Below are 10,819 nucleotides of genomic sequence, written 5' to 3' on the forward strand. Positions count from 1 at the left end.
ACGGAGCTTCAATTTAACATTTCATCCGAAAGTCAACAGCTTCAACATTACAAAATTCCCCAAGTGCTGCACTTGAGTGTTAGCCAAGATGATATGCTCAAGTCTCAGGAGTGCGACTTGAACAGACAAACTCACGATTCAGTCGAGAATGCGGCCACTGAACCAAAGCCGATACAAAAGTTCACAACCGTATTATTTTCCCCAAGTCGTTTTTATAAGTTCCAGGACATACCAAATTCATGGTGATGATTTCCAGTGACAGTTGCACATACACAGAGACATATAAATAGATAGACAGACACAGAGACCCACACACACATAACCAAAAATTTGCACGCACCAACGGGCATGCACAGATGCCTCAGATATCTCGAGGGAAAGATAGGCTGAATCACTGTCGCAACTTTGACTGATGTTTGCGATTTTTGAAACGGATGTATCGTGAATATTGCAGATTAATAAAAATGAGAAAAAAATGTCAAAGTTGAAAGGTGTGGGACGTTATTCCATCGATCTCAGGATCAGTTTAGGAAGAGAACCGGTTAAATTGTGAAATGTAATGAAAAATGCTGAGAATCGTAGTCGGCAGGATTCGAACCTGCGCGGGATAACCCAATGGATTTCTAGCCCATCGCCTTAACCACTCGGCCACGACTACTGTGTCGCTGCCTTTTTAAACTTTACTCAGAAAAAACTCAGTCATCCCTCTCTGTGTAGCAGACGGCCAAAGACTCCTGAAAAATTCTCCGTTTGCTAAAAATCTGGACGAGGCAATCTCATCCACCTGTATTTTTATAGTTCCATATTGCTCTAAAACTTTTTAATATGCATCTCTTCCAAGAAACAGAAGTAAAATTCGTCATCTTGAAACAACTGCCTCTCCGTCGGGGAATTGAACCCCGGTCTCCCGCGTGACAGGCATGTATACTCACCACTATACTAACGAGGAACTGACGGGTGCCAGCTCTGTCAGAGCAGGAATCGAGTCACTGTGAACAGCACTGGACAACAGGAGAAGTCGACAGACACATTGAGAGACAGAGACAAACCGACAAACAGGGAGAGACAGACAGCGAGTATGAGACAACGAGAGACAGAAAGTGTGAGACTGAGAAGGAGAGGCAGACTGAGTGAGAAAAAGACTCAAATATATACATATACAGAGATGTGTGTGTGATCTATTAAGAGAGAGAGGGAAAGAGTGAGAGAAAGACAATGATAAAGACAGTGACAAGGAGAGAGACAGATAGAGAGAGAGCGATAGAGACTAAAACAGAAAATGATGGAAATACTGCTCAGCTTACAGGCAGGGACTAACAGAGACAGGCAAAGACATGGACAGACCGAAATGATGGGAAAGAGAGAGCCAGTCAGACAAACAGTCAGAGAGAATCCCATTGGAACAGACGTGGCACCGTGAGAAAGAGACAGATTGAGAGACAGAGACAAACAGAGAAACAGGGACAGACAGAGTGAGTCAGACTGAGAGAGACAAAGACTCAAACATACAAAACTCTCTGAAGAGACAGAGAGAGGCAGAAACCGAGCGACACAGATACATTTCACAATTTCATTTCATTATCGGTTCAGAGTGTCACATTGTTACAGAAAATTGCTGATTCAACCGATGAAAATCCGGTCTCACTGATCAGAATGGGAGAATATCCGTGTTAAATTAAAGAGATACCAGGAGTGGGGGACAAACCCACGCGGGACAAACCCATTGAGTTTTAAGGCCAACGCCTCAACCACTCGGCTATTCTGGTCCTGTGAGAACCTGGATTCTGTCTCTGTGAGAATCTGGGCTTCAACCCCAACCCCACATACAAACAGATGCACATCGGCTTTCAGTGAGCATTTACGAACATTTTTAGTAATATTGACACGGGGGCAACTCTCCTATTCTTTTTCGAATAATGCACTGGGAACTTTCATATCCACCCGAGGGAGCAGACGGAGCTTCAACTTAACATTTCATCCGAATGTCAACAGCTTCAACATTGCAAAATTCCACAAGTGCTGCACTTGAATGTTAGCCAAGATGATATGCTCAAGTCTCAGGAGTGCGACTTGAACAGACAAACTCCCGATTCAGTCGAGAATGCGGCCACTGAACCAAAGCCGATACAAAAGTTCACAACCGTATTATTTTCCCCAAGTCATTTTTATAAGTTCCAGGACATACCAAATTCATGGTGATGATTTCCAGTGACAGTTGCATATTCACAAAGACATATAAATAGATAGACAGACACAGAGACCCACACACACATAACCAAAAATTTGCACGCACCAACAGGCATGCACAGATGCCTCAGACATCTCGAGGGATAGACAGGCTGAATCACTGTCGCAACTTTGACTGATGTTTGCGATTTTTGAAACGGATGTATCGTGAATATTGCAGATTAATAAAAATGAGAAAAAAATGTCAAAGTTGAAAGGTGTGGGACGTTATTCCATCGATCTCAGGATCAGTTTGGCAGAGAACCGGTTAAATTGTGAAATGGAATGAAAAATGCTGAGAATCGTAGTCGGCAGCATTCGAACCTGCGCGGGATAACCCAATGGATGTCTAGTCCATCGCCTTAACCACTCGGCCACGACTACTGTGTCGCTGCCTTTTTAAACTTTACTCAGAAAAAACTCAGTCATCCCTCTCTGTGTAGCAGACGGCCAAAGACTCCTGAAAAATTCTCCGTTTGCTAAAAATCTGGACGAGGCAATCTCATCCACCTGTATTTTTATAGTTCCATATTGCTCTAAAACTTTTTAATATGCATCTCTTCCAAGAAACAGAAGTAAAATTCGTCATCTTGAAACAACTGCATCCCCGTCGGGGAATTGAACCCCGTTCTCCAGCGTAACAGGCGGGGACACTCACCACTATACTAACGAGGAACTGACGGGTACCAGTTCTGTCAGAGCAGGAATCGAGTCACTGTGAACAGATCTGGACACCAGGAGAAGTCGACAGACACATTGAGAGACAGAGACAAACCGACAAACAGGGAGAGACAGACAGCGAGATAGAGACAACGAGAGACAGAAAGTGTGAGACTGAGAAGGAGAGGCAGACTGAGTGAGAAAAAGACTCAAATATATGAAGTATAATGTGGATAAATGTGAGGTTATCCACTTTGGTGGTAAAAACAGAGAGACAGACTATTATCTGAATGGTGACAGATTAGGAAAAGGGAAGGTGCAACGAGACCTGGGTGTCATGGTACATCAGTCATTGTAGGTTAGCATGCAGGTACAGCAGGCGGTTAAGAAAGCAAATGGCATGTTGGCCTTCATAGCGAGGGGATTTGAATACAGGGGCAGGGAGGTGTTGCTACAGTTGTACAGTGCCTTGGTGAGGCCACACCTGGAGTATTCTGTACAGTTTTGGTCTCCTAACTTGAGGAAGGACATTCTTGCTATTGAGGGAGTGCAGCGAAGGTTCACCAGACTGATTCCCGGGATGGCGGGACTGACCTATCAAGAAAGATTGGATCAACTGGGCTTGTATTCACTGGAGTTCAGAAGAATGAGAGGGGACCTCATAGAAACGTTTAAAATTCTGACGGGTTTAGACAGGTTAGATGCAGAAAGAATGTTTCCAATGTTGGGGAAGTCCAGAACCAGGGGTCACAGTCTGAGGATAAGGGGTAAGCCATTTAGGACCGAGATGAGGAGAAACTTCTTCGCCCAGACAGTGGTGAACCTGTGGAATTCTCTACCACAGAAAGTAGTTGAGGCCAATTCACTAAATATATTCAAAAGGGAGTTAGATGAAGTCCTTACTACTCGGGTGATCAAGGGTTATGGCGAGAAAGCAGGAAGGGGGTACTGAAGTTTCATGTTCAGCCATGAACTCATTGAATGGCGTGCAGGCTAGAAGGGCTGAATGGCCTGCTCCTGCACCTATTTTCTATGTTTCTATGTTTCTATACATTTACAGAGATTTGTGTGTGATCTATTAAGGGAGAGAGGGAAGAAGTGAGAGAAAGACAATGATAAAGACAGTGATGCGGAGAGAGACAGATAGAGAGAGAGCGACAGAGACTAAAACAGAAAATGATGGAAATAGTTCACAGCTTACAGGCAGGGACTAACAGAGACAGGCAAAGACATGGACAGACCGAAATGATGGGAAAGAGAGAGCCAGTCAGACAAAGAGTCTGAGAGAATCCCATTGGAACAGACGTGGCACCGTGAGAAAGAGACAGATTGAGAGACAGAGACAAACAGGGACAGACAGAGTGAGTCAGACTGAGAGAGACAAAGACTCAAACATACAAAACTCTCTGAAGAGAGAGAGAGAGGCAGAAACCGAGCTGCACAGATACATTTCACAATTTCATTTCATTATCGGTTCAGAGTGTCACATTGTTACAGAAAATTGCTGACTCAACCGATGACAATCCGGTCTCACTGATCAGAATGGGAGGATATCCGTGTTAAATTAGAAAGATACCAGGAGTGGGGAACGAACCCACGCGGGCCAAACCCATTGAATTTAAGGCCAACGCCTTAACCACTCGGCTATTCTGGTCCTGTGAGAACCTGGATTCTGTCTCTGTGAGAATCTGGGTTTCAACCCCAACCCCACATACAAACACATGCACATCGGCTTTCAGTGAGCATTTACGAACATTTTTAGTAATATTGACACGGGGGCAACTCTCCTATTCTTTTTCGAGTAATGCACTGGGAACTTTCATATCCACCCGAGGGTGCAGACGGAGCTTCAATTTAACATTTCATCCGAAAGTCAACAGCTTCAACATTACAAAATTCCCCAAGTGCTGCACTTGAGTGTTAGCCAAGATGATATGCTCAAGTCTCAGGAGTGCGACTTGAACAGACAAACTCCCGATTCAGTCGAGAATGCGGCCACTGAACCAAAGCCGATACAAAAGTTCACAACCGTATTATTTTCCCCAAGTCGTTTTTATCAGTTCCAGGACATACCAAATTCATGGTGATGATTTCCAGTGACAGTTGCATATTCACAAAGACATATAAATAGATAGACAGACACAGAGACCCACACACACATAACCAAAAATTTGCACGCACCAACAGGCATGCACAGATGCCTCAGACATCTCGAGGGATAGATAGGCTGAATCACTGTCGCAACTTTGACTGATGTTTGCGATTTTTGAAACGGATGTATCGTGAATATTGCAGATTAATAAAAATGAGAAAAAAAATGTCAAAGTTGAAAGGTGTGGGACGTTATTCCATCTATCTCAGGATCAGTTTGGCAGAGAACCGGTTAAATTGTGAAATGGAATGAAAAATGCTGAGAATCGTAGTCGGCAGGATTCGAACCTGCGCGGGATAACCCAATGGATTTCTAGTCCATTGCCTTAACCACTCGGCCACGACTACTGTGTCGCTGCCTTTTTAAACTTTACTCAGAAAAAATTCAGTCATCCATCTCTGTGCAGCAGACGGCCAAAGACTCCTGAAAAATTCTCCGTTTGCTAAAAATCTGGACGAGGCAATCTCATCGACCTGTATTTTTACAGTTCCATATTGCTCTGGAACTTTTTAATATGCATCTCTTCCAAGAAACAGAAGTAAAATTCGACATCTTGAAACAACTGCCTCCCCGTTCGGGAAATTGAACCCCGTTCTCCAGCGTAACAGGCGGGGATACTCACCACTATACTAACGAGGAACTGACGGGTACCAGTTCTGTCAGAGCAGGAATCGAGTCACTGTGAACAGAACTGGACACCAGGAGAAGTCGACAGACACATTGAGAGACAGAGACAAACCGACAAACAGGGAGAGACAGACAGCGAGATAGAGACAACGAGAGACAGAAAGTGTGAGACTGAGAAGGAGAGGCAGACTGAGTGAGAAAAAGACTCAAATATATACATATACAGAGATTTGTGTGTGATCTATTAAGGGAGTGAGGGAAGGAGTGAGAGAAAGACAATGATAAAGACAGTGACGCGGAGAGAGACAGATAGAGAGAGAGCGATAGAGACTAAAACAGAAAATGATGGAAATACTTCACAGCTTACAGGCAGGGACTAACAGAGACAGGCAAAGACATGGACAGACCGAAATGATGGGAAAGAGAGAGCCAGTCAGACAAAGAGTCAGAGAGAATCTCATTGGAACAGACGTGGCACCGTGAGAAAGAGACAGATTGAGAGACAGAGACACACAGAGAAACAGGGACAGACAGAGTGAGTCAGACTGAGAGAGACAAAGACTCAAACATACAAAACTCTCTGAAGAGACAGAGAGAGGCAGAAACCGAGCGACAGAGATACATTTCACAATTTCATTTCATTATCGGTTCAGAGTGTCACATTGTTACAGAAAATTGCTGACTCAACCGATGAAAATCGGGTCTCACTGATCAGAATGGGAGGAAATCCATGTTAAATTAGAAAGATACCAGGAGTGGGGGACGAACCCACGCGGGATAAACCCATTGAGTTTTAAGACCAACGCCTCAACCACTCGGCTATTCTGGTCCTGTGAGAACCTGGATTCTGTCTCTGTGAGAATCTGGGCTTGAACCCCAACCCACATACAAACACATGCACATCGGCTTTCAGTGAGCATTTACGAACATTTTTATTAATATTGACACGGGGGCAACTCTCCTATTCTTTTTCGAGTAATGCACTGGGAACTTTCATATCCACCCGAGGGTGCAGACGGAGCTTCAATTTAACATTTCATCCGAAAGTCAACAACTTCAACATTGCAAAATTCCCCAAGTGCTGCACTTGAGTGTTAGCCAAGATGATATGCTCAAGCCTCAGGAGTGCGACTTGAACAGACAAACTCCCGATTCAGTCGAGAATGCGGCCACTGAACCAAAGCCGATACAAAAGTTCACAACCGTATTATTTTCCCCAAGTCGTTTTTATCAGTTCCAGGACATACCAAATTCATGGTGATGATTTCCAGTGACAGTTGCATATTCACAAAGACATATAAATAGATAGACAGACACAGAGACCCACACACACATAACCAAAAATTTGCACGCACCAACAGGCATGCACAGATGCCTCAGACATCTCGAGGGATAGATAGGCTGAATCACTGTCGCAACTTTGACTGATGTTTGCGATTTTTGAAACGGATGTATCGTGAATATTGCAGATTAATAAAAATGAGAAAAAAAATTTCAAAGTTGAAAGGTGTGGGACGTTATTCCATCTGTCACAGATTCAGTTTGGCAGAGAACTGGTTAAATTGTGAAATGGAATGAAAAATGCAGAGAATGATAGTGGGCAGGATTCGAACCTGAGCGGGATAACCCAATGGATTTTTAGTCCATCGCCTTAACCACTCAGCCACGACTACTGTTTCGCTGCCTTTTTGAACGTTACTCAGAAAAATTGAACCCCGATCTCCCGCGTGACAGGCGGGTACATTCACCACTATACTAACGAGGAACTGACGGGTACCAGCTCTGTCAGAGCAGGAATCGAGCCACTGTGAACAGAACTGGACACCATGAGAAGTTCACATACACATTGAGAGACAGAGACAAACCGACAAACAGGTGGAGACAGACAGCGAGATAGAGACAACGAGAGACAGAAAGTGTGAGACTGAGAAGGAGAGGCAGACTGAGTGCGATAAAGAATCAAATATATACATATACAGAGTTGTGTGTGTGTGATCTATTAAGAGAGAGAGGGAAAGAGTGAGAGAAAGACAATGATAAAGATAGTGACAAGGAGAGAGACAGATAGAGAGAGAGCGATAGAGACTAAAACAGAAAATGATGGAAATACTTCTCAGCTTACAGGCAGGGACTAACAAAGACAGGCAAAGACAGGGACAGACCGAAATGATGGGAAAGAGAGAGCCAGTCAGACAAAGAGGCTGTGAGAATCCCATTGGAACAGACGTGTATTTAGATTTACAGAAGGCATTCGATGAGGTGCCTCACAAGAGATTATTATACGAGCAAGGATTAAGGATTGGTTAATTGACAGAAAACAGAGAGTAGAAATAAACGGGTGGTTTTCAGGTTGGCAGGCTGTAACTGGTGGGGTGCTGCAAGGATCGGTGCTTGGGCCCCAGCTATTCACAATCTATATCAATAATTTGGATGAGGGGACCAAATGTCATATATCGAAGTCTGCTGAGGCTACAAAGCCATTTGGGGATGTAAGTGTGAGGAGGATGAAAAGAGGTTTCAAACGGATTTGTACAGGTTCAGTGAGTGGGCAAGAACATGGCAAATAAAATATAATGTGAAGAAATGTTAAGTTAGACACTTATAGTAAAAATAGAAAGGCAGAATATTTTTTTTAAATGGTGAGAGTTTGGGAAACATTCTGTTCAGAGGGACGTGGGTGTTCTTGTACACAAATCGCTAAAAATTAATATGCAGGTGCAGCAAGCAATTAAGAAATCAATAGGTTTATTGGCCTTTATTAAAGAGGATTTGAGTATTTACGTCTTACTGCAATTATACAGGGCCCTGGTGAGACCACACCTGGAGTATTGTGTGCAGTTTTGGTCTCCTTACCGAAGGAAAGATAAACTTGCTATAGAGGGAGTGCAATGAAGATTCACCAGACTGATTGCTGGGATGGGGGGATTGTCCTATGAGAGATTGAGTAGACTAGGCCTATATTCTCCAGCGTTTAGAAGAATGAGAGGTGAGAGACGAGACACACATCCCCTGAACAAATTTTTAAAAAGAGATGTGAGGTGCTTAAATTTAATCAAGGGCACCAGCTAAATTATTAGAGACACTCCCGGTCCTTCAGGGCCTCTGTCCAGGGGAGAAGCTGATGGGTTTATCTGATCATCTTGGGGTAAAATGTAGTGTTCATTGAGCTGAGCACGTCGTGCCAGCATCAAACACTCTCCAGTCGGGCACAGCATGGGTTAGATACAGATTGAACCCATCGGTCGCTCCTCGACACAGATACTGAGGGACAGGTAGTGTCTGGGACACTGACATTTCTCACTCAATAAGGTATAAATTGATCCTGTACCTCTCCCCATTAATCCTGGGCTCCACACGGCTCGAATCCTGCTCCTGTTGCCCTTCCTGTGACAGCACTGAGCTCAACCCAGCCCATAATGAGCAGGGCTCAGGGAGGGTGGTTGCTAGGCGCTGCAGTGATGTCACTAAGCAGGGCCATTCAGCCAAGCTGGTCCTCTCCTTGTCCCTTTAAAGATGGAGAGCTGGGACATCCTGTCTCAACACACACACCCTGTTCATACTGAGAATCCCCAGGGAAGGCCCAAGGCCCAGAGTGTGGAAAACAACCAAGGGGGAAGAGGAGGAGAGAAGGGGATGTAAATCAAGGAGCAGGGACTGAGAGCCACCAAGCTTCAGTTTTAGAGCCTGTAGACTTCAGGAGGGGGAAGAGTTAGTTAGAAATATAGAAACATAGAAAATAGGTGCAGGAATTGGCCATTCGGCCCTTCGAGCCTGCACCACCATTCAATAAGATCATGGCTGATCATTCACCTCAGTACCTCTTTCCTGCTTTCTCTCCATACCACTTGATCCCTTTTGAGATAAGGGCCATATCTAACTCACTCTTGAATATATGTAACGAACTGGCATCAACAACTCTCTGCGGCAGAGAATTCCACAGGTTAACAACTTTGAGTGAAGAAGTTTCTCCTCATCTCGGTCCTAAATGGCTTACCTTTTATCCTTAGACTATGTCCCCTGGTTCTGGACTTTCTCAACATCGGGAACATTCTTCCTGCATCGAACCTGTCCAGTGCCATCAGAATCTTATATGTTTCTATGAGATCCCCTCTCATTCTTCTAAACTCCAGTGAATACAGGCCCAGTCGATCGAGTCTCTCATCATAGGTCAGTCCTGCCGTCCCGGGAATCAGTCACGTGAACCTTTGCTGCACTCCCTCAATAGCAAGAATGTCCTTCTTCAGATTAAGAGACCAAAACTGAGCACAATATTCCAGGTGAGGCCTCACGAATGCCCTGCACAACTGCAGTAATACCTCCCTGCTTCTATACTCAAATCCGCTTGCAATGAAGGCCAACATACCATTTGCATTTTTCACCACCTGCTATACCTGCAAGCCAACTTGCAATGACTGATGTACCATGACACCCTTGTCCCATTGCAACTCCCCTTTTCTTAATCTGTCGCCATTCAGATAATATTCTGTCTTCATGTTTTAGCCATCAAGTGGATAACCTCACATTTATCCACATTATACTTCATCTGCCATGCATTTGCCTGTCCAAGTCACCCTGCAGCCTCTTAGCATCCTCCTCACAGCTCACACCGCGATCCAGCTTAGTATCATCTGCAAACGTGCAGATATTACACTCCATTCCTTCATCTAAATCATTGATGTATATTGTAAATAGCTGGGTTCCCAGCACTGAGCCATGCGGCACCTCACGAGTAACTGCCTGCCATTCTGAAAAGTACCCGTTTATCCAGACTTTATGCTTCCTGTCTGCCAACCAGTTCTCTATCCACATCCATACTTTAACCCTAATACCATGTGCTTTAATTTTGCACACCAATCTCTTGTGTGGGACCTTGTCAAAAAACTTTTGAAAGTCCAAATACACCACATCCACTGGTTCACCCTTGTCCACTCGACTAGTTACATCCTCAAACAATTCTCGAAGATTTGTCAAGCATGATTTCCCTTTCATAAATCCATGCTGACTTGGACCGATCCCGTCATTGCTTTCCAAATGCGCTGCTATTTCATCTTTAATAATTGATTCCAACATTTTCCCCACGACCGATGTCAGGCTAACCAGTCTATAATTACCCGTTTTCCTCTCCCCCCTTATTTAAAAAGTGGTGTTACATTA

General features: G+C 44.2%; 3 non-coding genes across 3 annotated transcripts; all 3 read right to left on the minus strand.

Moving 5' to 3' along the window:
• Positions 1 to 577: 577 nt before the first annotated feature.
• Positions 578 to 658, minus strand: trnas-aga (transfer RNA serine (anticodon AGA)). The gene has a single exon. It is a non-coding gene; the product is annotated as a tRNA-Ser (tRNA).
• Positions 659 to 5,304: 4,646 nt separating this feature from the next.
• Positions 5,305 to 5,385, minus strand: trnas-aga (transfer RNA serine (anticodon AGA)). The gene has a single exon. It is a non-coding gene; the product is annotated as a tRNA-Ser (tRNA).
• Positions 5,386 to 7,256: 1,871 nt separating this feature from the next.
• trnaf-aaa (transfer RNA phenylalanine (anticodon AAA)) lies at positions 7,257 to 7,338 on the minus strand. The gene has a single exon. It is a non-coding gene; the product is annotated as a tRNA-Phe (tRNA).
• Positions 7,339 to 10,819: the final 3,481 nt, after the last annotated feature.

The sequence above is a fragment of the Pristiophorus japonicus genome, chromosome 23 (assembly GCF_044704955.1).
Source record: "Pristiophorus japonicus isolate sPriJap1 chromosome 23, sPriJap1.hap1, whole genome shotgun sequence".
NCBI lineage: Eukaryota > Metazoa > Chordata > Chondrichthyes > Pristiophoridae > Pristiophorus > Pristiophorus japonicus.